We start from the raw sequence: 14,358 nt of genomic DNA on the forward strand, positions 1-14,358 counted from the left end.
ACAGTTAAAGATGCAGCAACTATAACATGGGATCGCTGCTAAATTTAGTAGGAGTAGGTATAGACAGAGATGAGATATTCTGTGCGCTCTTTATCTCAGTTTTCATCACAAGGTTTCCCAGACCTTTGTGCCTCAAGGCAGGACTCTGGAGGAGAACAGCAGTCAGCAGTGGATGGGAATCAAATCAGGGGCTACTGGAGCAAAGCCAAGCCTTACCAGTCCGTGGGGCGAGAGCGGCTGCATCCAAGGGTGCTGAAAAAGCCAGACAATGTCCCAGTGAGGCCACTCTGCATCATCTTTCAAAGGTTATCGTCACAGGCCCACAGGGAGGAAGTGAGATTCTCTTTCTGGTCCTGGAATTGGCTGGCCAAGCCATCCACAGCTGGTGCCTCCATGTCTGTCCAGCTCTTTAGCACCAGGGTGTTGGCATATGTTAAGCGGCTATCAATTGCCATCCACCTGGTTTGCATTTATCTCAAAGGCAGCCTTGATCTCTCCTAAGTCAATATTCCTCAGTTATGACGGTGCATACAATTCATCAATTCTTTTCAAAATAACTTCAGAATATAAGTAACATCTCAGCTTATTTAAGTATGATAAATAATTCAACACTGCGTAACTCAGCTATCTAGTAAATAACACACAAAGCAGAAGCAGTCAAAATGAAAATCTTCCAGGTGACTGCCTGCTCTTTGGGCAATTTCCAAAGCAAATATTCAAGTCAGTCACCTTAAATCTTTTCACACCCGATCCACAACAGATCTCTTATTTATAGTTAGTGTCCCGTGAAGATATAACCATATCCATAACCCTTAAAAAGGACATATAATGTCAATGAAGAAGCTGAGCCATTTACAGTTCTCCTGAACCACTTATCAGTGTATTTTTATTTCTCTGAAGCCATGACAGGAGTCTCTATCATCATGGGGACAAAACCAGTGACACCTCGGTTTCAGTGAAGCTCAGGCAAACCTCCCACTGACTTCAAAACCTAAACCAGATCTTCACCACCAGCCTTTGATTCCCAGCTTGTGTTTCATAAAAATAAATTATCCTCACATCCTCATAGACAGAGGACTAAAATAAAGCACTATTTTACTTTCAGTAACGGCGATTGGGAAGCACAGCGTGGTAGCTTGAATTACTGTGGCACATAACAAAGAGAGGATGAGTTTACAGGGGAACGTGCCAGCCTTATGAAGTATTCATGGATCCGGTATGTGCTGCATCTCCTGATTGAGACCTTACTCACCCTGTCACCTCCCGCTTCTAGCTCACACCACCAGTAAAAATGCTGATCTTCTCAAGATGCAGAAATAAATAAATATCTGTCCTGTTATCTATCTCTTCTGATAGTTGTGGGCGTCTACTGGGAGGCAAAACAGGGGTGCCTGAGTGTCCTGGTTCCAGCTGGGACAGAGTTAACCTTCTTCCCAGTAGCTTGGGGGTGTGCTGTGTTTTGGGTTTGGTGTGAAAGGAGCGTTGATGGCCCATTGATGCTTTGGCTGTTGCTGGGTGGTGCTTGCACTGGGGGGAGCACAGCCAGGGTGGTGGACCCAGCTGGCCAATGGGGTATTCTATACCATGTGACATCATGCTCAGTATAAAAACCGGGTGTGTGGGGGGGCTCGCCCCCCCGTTCGTGACACGCGGTCGGCGGTCGGTGAGCAGTTGCATTGTGCATCGCCTGCTTTGTATATTCTGTAACTGTTGTTGTTCTCATTGTTATTATTACTGTTCTACTTCATTCTATTTCAATTATTAAACTGTTTTTATCTCAACCCAGGAGTTTTCCTACTTGTGCCCTCCCAATTCTCTCCCCCATCCCATGAGGGGGTGGGGGGGAGGGTGAGCGAGTGGCTGCATGTGGTTTCTTTGCTGACGACAGTCCTTTTTGGCGCCCAACATGGGGCAGCGAAGGGTTGAGATAACAACAGATTAATTAGAGCATATTAAGGAATTTATATCTGGTAACATATTAATTTGTTCTGCACCATGCTCTTGTTTTTACTGTACCTGTTAAAGATTGGAGTTGGGTTTTGTAGTCTGCTGTGCTCTGCAGTGATTAATGATGTTTTGCCTGGGAGATTTGTTACTAAAACGCTGGCATTGGGGGTTATTTGGTATTTGGGATTTGTAATGAAGCTGTTACTATATTTCAGGTACCACCTCATGGAGACCGTTAGCAATTATACCTTTTCCTCTGAGAGATTTTTTATGGAGGAAGTAGAGAATGGCACCCTCACTACCTTCCTCTATGATGTCGTCTCCTTTTGTTAAAATAACTTGTCAGTACCTTGAACATCCCTGGGTAGTTAAGGTACATCTATTGGTACTCCTTGGGAATATTGTTGTGGTTTTATCCAAGGTTAGTAAGCAATATAAGAACGTCATCCAGAGATCTGCCCCAAGGCTGGATAGTTATGAGTGGCAGGGCGAGTGGGATAGCATGGGCAAATGCCTGGGACGGTGGGCACCCCCAGTGTTTTGGAACTTCACCCCTGAGCAAGTGCAGAATCCTGAAAAATTAGTAGAATATTTGGAAGAAGTATGCTGTCACCCTGGCCATCCTAGGGAGACACAAATCACTGCAATGTGCTGGGGCCTGGCCCATGCCTACCGAGCCCTGTTTAACACCACTCAGAACCCCCAAGGGGAAGGAAACGTCTCTGCAGCTGATGACAAAGCAACAGGCCCTGCGTCTCTACCGCACCCCCCACGGCAAGCACAGCGGCTCCCTCGCCCCCCAGGGCAGGCACGGCAGCTACTCCGCCCCCTGCAACAGAGAACCAACCCATGCCGGTATCAGTCGACCCTATACAAAAGAGAAAATGCACAAGAAAATCAGCTCGTCTAGTAAGGGATGAAGATGAACCAGGGCCATCACGAGAACAGGAGGAGGAGGAGGAGGAGGCGGAACCTGTAAATGAGATGGTGACCACCCGATCCCTATCCCTGGGTGAGCTGCAAGATATGTGAAAAGACTTCAGTTGTCGTCCAGGCGAGCACATTGTCACCTGGCTGCTCCGATGCTGGGATAACGGGGCCAGTAGCCTGGAATTAGAGGGTAGGGAAGCCAAGCAGCTGGGATCCCTTTCTAGGGAAGGGGGCATTGACAAAGCAATTGGACAAGGGGCACAAGTCCTCAGCCTCTGGAGGCGAATCCTCTCAGGTGTGAAGGAAAGGTATCCCTTCAAGGAAGATGTTATATGACACCCAGGCAAGTGGACCACCATGGAGAGAGGTATCCAGTACCTGAGGGAATTAGCCGTGCTGGAGGTGATTTATGATGACCTGAACAACGAGCAGTTATCCAAAGACCCAGACAAAGTCAAATGCACCCGACCCATGTGGCGGAAGTTTGTACGGAGGGCACCAGCGTCACGTGCCAACTCATTGGCAATAATGACCTGGAGAGATGGAGAGGAACAAACAGTGGATGAACTGGCTGGCCAACTCCGGCAATATGAAGAAAGTCTCTCTTCCTCCCTACGGGCCTGTGTCTCTGCTGTGGAGAAACTGTCTCAGGAGGTCCAGCAACTCAAAGAGGATATGTCCTGCTCCCCACCTGCACGGGCCAGTGTCTCAGCCATTAGGAGCAAACGTCCCTCTGCTCAAGAGAGGACACATCGTGGGTACACACCCCAGGGCACCCTGTGCTTTTACCTGCGTGACCACGGAGAGGACATGAGGCAGTGGGATGGAAAACCTGCCTCAGCCTTACAGGCACGCGTACATGAGTTGCAAGGAAAAACAACCACAAAAGGGAGTTCTTCCAGGAAAACTGCTGCCCCAGTCTCCAGCGAGCAGTTCCCCAGACAGGGTAGAAGGACTGATTCCACTTCCGACCTTAACAAAGGGACTTCTGATTCACACTTACAAGAAGTGGATAGTGAATATGATGACCAGGACTAGAGGGGCCCTGCCTCCAGCCAGGTGGAGGAAAGGGACAACCGGGTTTACTGGACTGTGTGGATTCGATGGCCTGGCACATCAGACCCACAGGAGTGTAAGGCTCTCGTAGACACCGGTGCACAGTGTACCCTGATGCCATCAGGCTATAAAGGGGCAGAACCCATTTGTATTTCTGGAGTGACAGGGGGATCCCAAGAGTTAACTGTATTGGAGGCCGAAGGGAGCCTAACCGGGAATGAGTGGCAGAAGCACCCCATTGTGACTGGCCCAGGGGCTCCGTGCATCCTTGTCATAGACTACCTCAGGAGAGGGTATTTCAAGGACCCAAAAGGGTACCCGTGGGCTTTTGGTATAGCTGCCCTGGAGACGGAGGAAATTAAACAGCTGTCCACCTTGCCTGGTCTCTCGTAGGATCCTTCTGTTGTGGGGTTGTTGAAGGCCAAAGAACAAGTACCAATCGCTACCACAACAGTGCACCGGCGGCAATATCGCATCAACCGAGACTCTCTGATCCCCATCCATAAGCTGATTCATCGACTGGAGAGCCAAGGAGTGATCAGCAAGACTCGCTCACCCTTTAACAGTCCCATATGGCCAGTGCGAAAGTCTAATGGAGAGTGGAGACTAACAGTAGACTACCGTGGCCTGAACGAAGTGACGCCACCACCGAGTGCTGCCGTGCCGGACATGCTAGAACTTCAATACGAACTGGAATCAAAGGCAGCCAAGTGGTACGCCACAATTGACATTGCTAATGCGTTCTTCTCCAACCCTTTGGCGGCAGAGTGCAGGCCACACTTTGCTTTCACTTGGAGGGGCGTCCAGTACACCTGGAACCGACTGCCCCAGGGGTGGAAACACAGCCCTACCATTTGCCATGGACTGATCCACACCGCACTGGAACAGGGTGAGGCTCCCAAACACCTGCAATACATCGATGACATCATCGTGTGGGGCAGCACAGCAGAAGAAGTTTTTGAGAAAGGGGAGAGAATAGTCCAAATCCTTCTGAAGGCCGGCTTTGCCATAAAACGAAGTAAGGTCAAGGGACCTGCACACGAGATCCAGTTCTTAGGAATAAAAGGGCAAGATGGACGTCATCAGATCCCAATGGATGTGATCAATAAAATAACAGCCATGTCCCCACCAACTAGCAGAAAGGAAACACAAGCCTTCTTAGGCGTGGTGGCGTTTTGGAGAATGCATATCCCAAATTACAGTCAGATCGTAAGCCCTCTCTATCAAGTGACCAGGAAGAAGAACGATTTCAAATGGGGCCCTGAGCAACAACAAGCCTTTGAACAAATTAAACGGGAGATAGTTCAGGCAGTAGTCCTTGGGCCAGTCCGGGCAGGACAAGATGTAAAGAATGCGCTCTACACCGCAGCCGGGGAGAATGGTCCTACTTGGAGCCTCTGGCAGAAGGCACCAGGGGAGACTTGAGGTCGACCCTTAGGGTTTTGGAGTCGGGGATACAGAGGATCCGAGGCCCGCTATACTCCAACTGGGAAGGAGATATTGGCAGCATATGAAGGGGTTCGAGCTGCTTCGGAAGTGGTTGGTACTGAAGCACAGCTCCTCCTGGCACCCCGACTGCCGGTGCTGGGCTGGATGTTCAAAGGGAGGGTCCCCTCCACACATCATGCAACCGATGCTACGTGGAGTAAGTGGGTCGCACTGATCACACAACGGGCCCGAATAGGAAACCCCAGTCGCCCAGGAATCTTGGAGGTGATCACGAACTGGCCAGAAGGCAAAGATTTTGGAATATCCCCAGAGGAGGAGGTGATACGTGCTGAAGAAGCCCCACTGTATAATAAACTACCAGAAAACGAGAAGCAATATGCCCTGTTCACTGATGGGTCCTGTCGCCTTGTGGGAAAGCATCGGAGATGGAAGGCTGCGGTATGGAGTCCTATACGCCAAGTCGCAGAAACTGCTGAAGGAGAAGGTGAATCGAGTCAGTTTGCAGAGGTGAAAGCCATCCAGCTGGCCTTGGACACTGCTGAACGAGAAAAATGGCCAGTGCTTTATCTCTATACTGCCTCATGGATGGTGGCAAATGCCCTGTGGGGGTGGTTGCAGCAGTGGAAGCAGAACAACTGGCAGCGCAGAGGTAAACCCATCTGGGCTGCCGCACTGTGGCAAGATATTGCTGCCCGAGTAGAGAACCTGGTTGTAAAAGTACGTCACGTAGATGCTCACGTACCCAAGAGTCGGGCCAGTGAAGAGCACCAAAACAATCAGCAGGTGGACCAGGCTGCTATGATCGAAGTAGCTCAGATAGATCTGGACTGGCAACATAAGGGTGAATTATTTATAGCTCGGTGGACCCACGACACTTCAGGCCATCAAGGAAGAGACGCAACATATAGATGGGCTCGTGATCGAGGGGTGCACTTGACGATGGACACTATTGCACAGGTTATCCATGAATGTGAAACATGCGCTGCAATCAAGCAAGCCAAGCGAGTAAAGCCTCTTTGGTATGGAGGACGATGGTTGAAATATAAATATGGGAGGCTTGGCACATTGATTATATCACACTCCCACAAACCCGACAAGGCAAGTGCTATGCTCTCACCGTGGTGGAAGTAACCACAGGATGGCTGGAATCATATCCCGTGCCCCATGCCATCGCCTGGAACACCGTCCTGAGCCTTGAAAAGCAAGTCCTATGTCGACATGGCACCCCAGAAAGAATTGAGTCAGACAACAGGACTCACTTCCGAAACACCCTCATAGACACCTGGGCCAAAGAGCACAGCATTGAGTGGGTCTATCACATCCCCTACCACGCACCAGCCTCCGGGAAAATCGAACGATACAACGGACTGCTAAAGACAACACTGAGGGCAATGGGTGGTGGGACATTCAAGCATTAGGACACTCATTTAGCAAAGGCCACCTGGTTAGTCAACACCAGGGGATCTTTCAATCGAGCTGGCCCTGCCCAATCAAAACCCTTATGCACTGTAGAGGGGGATAAAGTCCCTGTCGTGCACATAAGAAACATGCTGGGGAAGACAGTCTGGGTTACTCCTGCCTCTGGCAAGGGAAAACCCATTCGTGGGATTGCTTTTGCTCAAGGACCTGGGTGCGCTTGGTGGGTGATGCGAAAGGATGGGGAAGTCCGGTGTGTACTTCAAGGGGATTTAATTCTGGGTGAAAATAGCCCATGAACTGGATTGTATGATGTTAGTTACTATATAATACTGTATGTCATCACTTCTATGGTTACTCTATGCCATATTAACAGTATTACAGTAAGAATCACCCAGGTTAATGTAGGATGAACTCTGATGAAACCGAGCAAAGTGCAGCGATGATAGAACCGGACGAGCGCCCAGAACTGGCCTCAGCATGCAAGAGCCCAACACCACACACCATCTCTCCTGCCCTGAAAGACTGTTATGGCAGATGGAACCCGAAGTCATGGACTAAATGAACTCAATGGACATTTTAGAGGGATGGCCCGTGGACTAAGGGAATGATATCTCTGTGTGTGTATATATCAAAAGGCAGGAAAAGTGGTGATGACTAATTGGAATGTATTGGAAAATGTGAGACCTGGGCATGATGTAGATGGTACAGAATAAGGGGTGGATATTGTCCTGGTTCCAGCTGGGACAGAGTTAACCTTCTTCCCAGTAGCTTGGGAGTGTGCTGTGTTTTGGGTTCGGTGTGAAAGGAGCGTTGATGGCCCATTGATGCTTTGGCTGTTGCTGGGTGGTGCTTGCACTGGGGGGAGCACAGCCAGGGTGGTGGACCCAGCTGGCCAAGGGGGTATTCTATACCATGTGACATCATGCTCAGTATAAAAACCAGGTGTGGGGGGGGGCTCGTCCCCCGTTCGTGACACGCGGTCGGCGAGCAGTTGCATTGTGCATCGCCTGCTTTGTATATTCTGTTACTGTTGTTGTTCTCATTGCTATTATTACTGTTCTACGCCACGCAGACTCCCCCCGATTGGGACTCTCGTGAAGCACCAAGCTTGCTGAATGGGTTCCTTGTGCCACAGGCCCTGGGCTTATCAGAGATGCTGTGGGGACAAACATCCCTCCTCTTGCCAGGGGAGCTCTGTCCCCACAATTAGAGCCGCGTGGCTGCCTAGGGACAAGCACCCGCTTCATCGTGTCCCTCTGGACAGCCACATCCTGCTCAGAGACAATGCTGGCCTGGGTCGAGGACGAGGGCATTGAAGGGACACTCCATGGGGACAGGGGCCTTTGGTGAGCTGTGGCCAAGTCCCGGGCAGGGGCAGGGCAGGAGCCAGAGCCTTGTTGGGGACGGGGTCACTGGGACCCACTGTCTGGGGGCAACTCTGCAGAGTGGGAGCCGTGTTGTCTGGGAGGGCACAGTGGCCCCAGGCAGCGGCAGGGTGAGGGCCGGGGCAGGGGATATTCTGCTCTGTTCTCTGCTCTGGGGAGGCCATGTCTGGGACTGGACCAGTTTGGGGCCTGCAGTGCAAGGGAAATGGGGTGGGCTGGAGCTGGGCACTGTGACCACCCCAGCACTTCCTCCAAGCCGAACCCTTGTGTCCCAGTGCCCAACATTCACCAGTGCTCCCCATTGCCTCCACGGACTGAAGATCCCAGTCACCCAGCTGTCCCCATTGCCCATTCCCCAAGTTGTCCTCCTACGTCCCAGTGTTCCCAAATCCCAGGGTCCCAGGGGTCAGTCCCAGCCCCCCATTTACCCAAGGGGCTGGAGAAGGGCCAGAGACAATTCTGCTTAGAAACCCTTGGTTTGAGGCTGGCGTCATCTCTGGGGGAGTCCCAGAGGGAAAGGCTGGCCTGGGAGGTGAGAGGCACTGCGAGATGGCAGTGCTGGGAGGTGACGGGCACTGGGAGCTGGGGGGATCTAGCTTTGGGGGGCTGTTGGAGGATGGTTTCGTGTTGGAGCAGTGGGTCATCACCGTAGGGTTTCCGGCTGTCAGAGGCGCACTGCCCGTCCCCCTCACCACCCGCAGATGCCTGGGCCCTTCCATGTGCAGCTGCCCCTTGCAGGAAGCTGGACTGATGCCGGGGAAGGTGGCTGGATCAGTGCCGGAGGCTGAGGCGACTCTGTGCCAGCGCTGGGCTTGCTGCCAGGGCTGATGTCTCTGCCAAGCCTGGCTTTGCCCTGGGGGCTCTCGGGATGGGCAAGGAGGAGTCCTGGGAGGGATAAATCGGCCCCTCGCCTTCTCCAGCTTCACCCAGCACTCGCCACACTGCAGAGGAAGATGAAGGTCGCAGCGCTCAGCGTGGCCCTGCTCTTCACCATCCTGCTGTGCACCCCGGAAGATGCTCAGGTGAGTCCCCACTGCCATGGGGAGGGCCTCAAGGCTGGGGATGGGTCTTGGCTGCAGGACGTCAGCTCTCTTGCAGAATGAAATTGCAGTGGTGAGCCTGAAACCCCTTGACATGGCCTCTCCCTTTCCCAAGCAAGGAGCTCCTCCAGGCTCCCCTGCACCTCCAGCCCTGGGCAATGCAGCTCTCTCCCTCCCTCCCTCCATCTGTTCCCCCCTTCCCCCGCAATTAAACTTCCAGAGCTAGAGTTCCTCAGAGAGTGGTCAGACCTGTCCCTTCCCTAGGAGGGTTCACTGTAAAATCCTGTGAGGGCTCTTCTCTTGGTGCCCCCACATCTCTCCCTTTTGGCCTTCCCCATCCCATCCTTTTGTCCCCCTCAGACATGCCCTCCCCGGGATCTCCTCCGTGTCCTATCTAGGGTCCCCAAATGCCCTCCCACTGATCGTTCCCAATGCCTTTCTTTCAGTCTTCCCCCTCAGTCCTTTGCCTTTCATCCTGTCCTCTGCGGTAGTGTCCCCGGATCCCCTTCCTTGAAGTCCCACTCCCAAACATTCTCCCAGTCCCTTTCGTTTTGTCCTCTGCAGTCCTCTTCCTTCTGCCCCCACCAACCACCTCGCTTGCTCCTCCACTTGAATTTCTTTACCCCTCACTTGCGTCCCACGCAGTCCTGTCCATTCAACGCCCCCAGCCCAGTCCCTTGGGGTCCGCTAATTCACCCCAGTGCCCTGTCTTTGGGTGCCCCCCACCCCCATCAGCTTTGGAGACCCCGAATTCCCCACGCTATCCGTGTCTCCATCCCCACCCCTGGTCCCTGCATGAACAGGTATCCCCAGTGAAACTTGGAGGAATGGGGCTGGGGGGAGCAGAAGGTTTTTTCCCCCTCAGACCAAGGGGAAGCCATGGGCCTGGGGGGACTGGGGACACCTATGCCCCACCCACAGCCGCACCAAGGTCCAATCCAGACCACACCTTTGCTCTCCTTCCCTAGGCATTCTTCGAAGCAAGTGGAAGTTATAGCCGGCAAGTAAGTAGTGGGGTGGACTTGGAGGGCATCCAGTCTGGGGAATGGGAGGGCAATTTGGTCCTCCCATCCCTTGCTGGGACTGGGGACATCCCAGTGACCAGTGAGGTCTCACGGTCTCTCTACAGGTGAGCTACAGTTTTGGGCGAGTGAAGAGGGCTGAGGTAGGTGAGTTCTGCTGGCTCCAGACCCTCCCGTTGCATGGCCACGACACTCCAGAGCATCCCAGCATAGGCCCCAATAGACCCCACTGCAACCCCAGAGAACACCCTTGCACCACAGTGTTTTCCCAGGGAGGTCCCTTTCCCCAGGGCCCCCATTGCCTTCCCATCCATCCCATTACAACCCACTGCACCCCAGGATGCCCCAGTACACAGCCACCCACCCAGGTGGGCCCCTTCCCCAGGACGCCCCCTGCTTTCTGTGCACCATCATGGAAACTCATGTACCCCATTTCTCCCTGGAGGCACCTTCCCCAAGGACCCCATTGCTTTCCCCTGCCTCCCACTCCACCCCAGTGTACCCAAGCATGTCCCCCCACCACTAACCCTCCCTTTCTCCCCAGCCCCTTCTGGCTGACCAGGCGGCGGAGCTTGTGCGCCGTAGACGCGTGGCTGCAGCTGTTGATGTCTAGGTGAGCAGCATCAGGGCGTCTCCAGCCCCGCAAAGGATCCTGGGCGCCAAGGGATTCCTACACCCTCTCGGGTGGGCAGAACTTGAGTATGGGAGAGGGAAACAGAGGGGACTGTCCATGATCCATGTCTCAGGGTGAGCTGGACAGAGCTGCCCCCATGCCTTTCCTGGCACCCAGTGGGGCTCTACAGACCCAGAGGGTCACCGTGCAGGCCAGGCAAGGGCTCTGGTGCCATACAGACCCCCAGGATCACCTTGAGGGGTGGGCAGGGCTCTGGGAGCTTTAGGGGCATCCTGGGCTAATGACACACTGGGCAAGGGCCTCTAGGTGCCATATGGATCTCAGGAGAGCCAAGTCCTGTCCTGGGTATATTGAGGGCTCCAATTCCTGTCTCCTTCCCCAGATCCCTGCAGAGAGAGACGGTGGGGGCAAGGCCCCTCTCACGTCCCAGCAGACACTGGGGGGTTCATTTTGGGCTCTATCTTTCAGGACTGGAACTGGTGGTGACATCCCCCTCCAGTGGCATGAGGAGATGATCATACCTGGATGACCCCACCTGGACCCCTGGGAGGCCTGGGCCATTTCCCTCTAATGATCAATAAACCCCTTCAGCAAAGCTACGCTCTGTGTGTCCGTCGGTGTCCTTGTCCATGTCCCCACCCATGTCCCCTCTCCTCTGCCAGCGCCCAGATGCCTGGGTTGTTTCTGGCTGCACCACTGCCATGAGCAGAGTGGCTGAGGGACCCCGGATGCCAGGGGTGTCTCTGTAAAGGAGATCCCCTTCCCACCCACCGTGTGCCCCCAGATAAGGGCACATTAGGGCAAACTGGGGTGTCCCCCCATGAGGCTGGGAGAGGTAAGGGGCAGATGGTGCCAACCTCCCAGTGTTTTGGAGGCACAGCGGGGAACGTTCTTACCGGGGCTCTAGTGAGCACCATCCCCCAAACAGCACAATTTGGTGTCAGGACAGGAGAGGAGCGTGGACAGGCAGCCTGGACGCCTGGCTGCTCTGCCCCACTCTGGGAGGGGTGGTGGTTCCCTGCCCCATGGGTTCACCACTCCCGGGTTCACCACTCGCAGGTTCACAGGAGATTTCTGAGCTCCACGTGCCCATGTGCCTTCCTGGACCTCCAACCCACACCCTTCTCTGGGGTACCCCCCATCACAGGCCAGGAAGGCAGGTCATGGGCACCAGATGCTGGACAGACCTCTCCCTGTCCCCCGCCATGTGTGGCTCAGCTTTGCGGGACTTTGTGTTCATTATCTCTTGGCTGTGGTTTTGTCTCTCCAGGCATGCACTGAATTACCACCGACTTTTACGATAGGAATTTTTCCCTCGCCCCACTGCATGTGATGGGCTTATTGGGTCTTTTCCAACCTAAATGATTCTGTGATTCTATGATTCTATGATTTCATGTCTTCAGCAGGATCGACTGCAGGGGCATATTTCCCAGGGGGCTGGGGGTTACCTGAGAGTCTCCAGGGCAGCAGAGTGCAAGCGGGACTGATGGGCAGTCTAGACTCTTTCCAAGCAAGAGGGCTCAAGTGTGGTTAGTGTCTCCCATGTGGAAGCTGGCCCATCCCTTTGATCCCTACCCACGTCCCCTTGTCCCTAATGCTCTTAGTTCTGTGGCTGCAGGTCTATATTCTCATTTGTCGTTGGTGTTATCACTAACACCATTATTTTTTGGCCATGAAACAACCCAGATGAGAGTCCTTGAACACCCCAACTCAATGCAGACCCTGGGCTCGTGGCTGCACGGCTGCTTTGCTCAAGATGGGCAGTGTTATTACTCATTCAGTAGTCTTTGCTCTGCTACTTCTACTCACCAGAGACCTTTGCTTGAGTGTTACAGAGAGGTAGCTTCTTCTCTGAACAGCGGATAGCTTCTTGGCATCATCTCCTGTGTCTTTGTCTCTGTGGCAGAGTCCAGAGATGAGGATGAGGGCATTGGTCACACCAAAGAGAAACTGCGGATCCTCACAGCCCTCCTGGCAATGTTGTCATGTTTCCAAAAGGAGTACCACTGCTCCTCCAGGCCTTTATCGACTGAACTAGCTGCTTCTCGGCTCAGGCAGTTCTTCAAGACTAGCTCTGTCCAAGAGGTGCTTCACATTGCACTCCATGCTTGCTCTTCCTCTTATGGGTAAGGGTGCCTTCACGTGGAGTAACAGGGAACAACGATTGTGTTTAACTTTTGCAAACTCTAGTTGACATACAGAGGAAGAGGCAACAATTTCTATACAATTTTGGCTCTTCTTTTTTTTTAATGAAACCACAAAATAAAAAAAAAAAAAAAGAGAGAAAGACTGATTCTAATATTTCTTGGGAGTTGATTCTTACACAAAAAGCACCTCTTAGAACATAGATTCAAGTCATGTGCTTGTGACCTTTATATGTCTTCTATGGGACTCAAGGGACTCAGGTGTCTCCTAAATGACTTCTTCTTGAGCGCAGTGTACACAGGAGGGGGCACTTGTTGGCTAAAGAGAAGTCTGTGTTCTGGTGGGGCTCTGCAGAGCCCTGACTTGCATCCAGTGCTTCTGGACAGTCTCATTAATGACTGAAGGGATGGAGGGGGCTCTTTACAGAATGAGTCTGGGCAGGTTTGAAAGCAGTTTGGATGAGAAGCTCAGAATTTGAAATTGTGTTGTAAAATTGGAGGAAAGAGACTAGTCTGTTCTCCGTGTACACTACGAGTAAGAGGGGCGAGATGGCAGCAAAGAGGACTTGTGTTTGACTACAGTTTCTCCCAGGAAGGATGCGGAAACCTTGGAACAGAGTCATGGGATTGCTCGCGCCCCTCCTGGCACTGAAGCTCTCCCATATGCCTCTCCACTGCCTGAGAAAGTCCTTCAGGACGAGGAATAGTCTGCTTTGGGGAGTAGCAGTAGCAAGACAGGGCTTCCTTCATTTCCCTCCTGTCCTTACAGGTATCTGACCCAAGGGTTACAATGCCACGTGTGGTATAGCATGTGGCACTTCTTATGACTCTCTTTACCCATTATGGTAAACCTGATGGAACAAGGTGTCAGGACAGCTCAACATCAAAAATTGCAGCTTATACATCTATATTACACTTCCCTGCTAGAGCCTTTGCCCTCGTCTGTATTGCAAAGGCCTCTTTAATTTTATGAATTGGTTTGTGCAGAAGGGAGTATGAATTTAGGAAAAAAAGCCAAACAGTAAGTAATAAAGCCATGGAATCACAGAACCATGGAATCACAGAATGGTTTACGTTGGAAGGGACCTTTAAAGATCATCTAGTTGCAACCCCGCCCACAGCAGGGACATCTTCCACTAGCTCAGGTTGCTCAACGCCCCGTCCAACCTGACCTTGAACACTTCCAGGAATGGGGCATCCACAACTTCTCTGGGCAACCTGTTCCAGTGTCTCAGCACCCTGATCATAAAAAATCTCTTCCTGATGTCAAATCTAAATCTTCCCTCTTATAGTTTACAGCCATTACCCCTTGTCCTATCACTACAAGCCCTG

General features: G+C 52.5%; 1 protein-coding gene and 1 long non-coding RNA gene across 2 annotated transcripts in view; both read left to right on the forward strand.

Moving 5' to 3' along the window:
* The window catches only part of LOC142076355 (uncharacterized), an 801,642-nt gene that overhangs the window by 68,389 nt on the left and 718,895 nt on the right, over positions 1-14,358 (forward strand). The gene's annotated exons all lie outside the window — the stretch shown is intronic.
* LOC142076344 (uncharacterized) lies at positions 9,193-10,385 on the forward strand. Its single transcript, XR_012671146.1, has 3 exons — positions 9,193-9,208; positions 10,195-10,230; positions 10,356-10,385. It is a non-coding gene; the product is annotated as an uncharacterized LOC142076344 (long non-coding RNA).

Source organism: Calonectris borealis, unplaced genomic scaffold, assembly GCF_964195595.1.
Source record: "Calonectris borealis unplaced genomic scaffold, bCalBor7.hap1.2 HAP1_SCAFFOLD_44, whole genome shotgun sequence".
In the NCBI taxonomy this organism is placed as follows: Eukaryota; Metazoa; Chordata; class Aves; order Procellariiformes; family Procellariidae; genus Calonectris; species Calonectris borealis.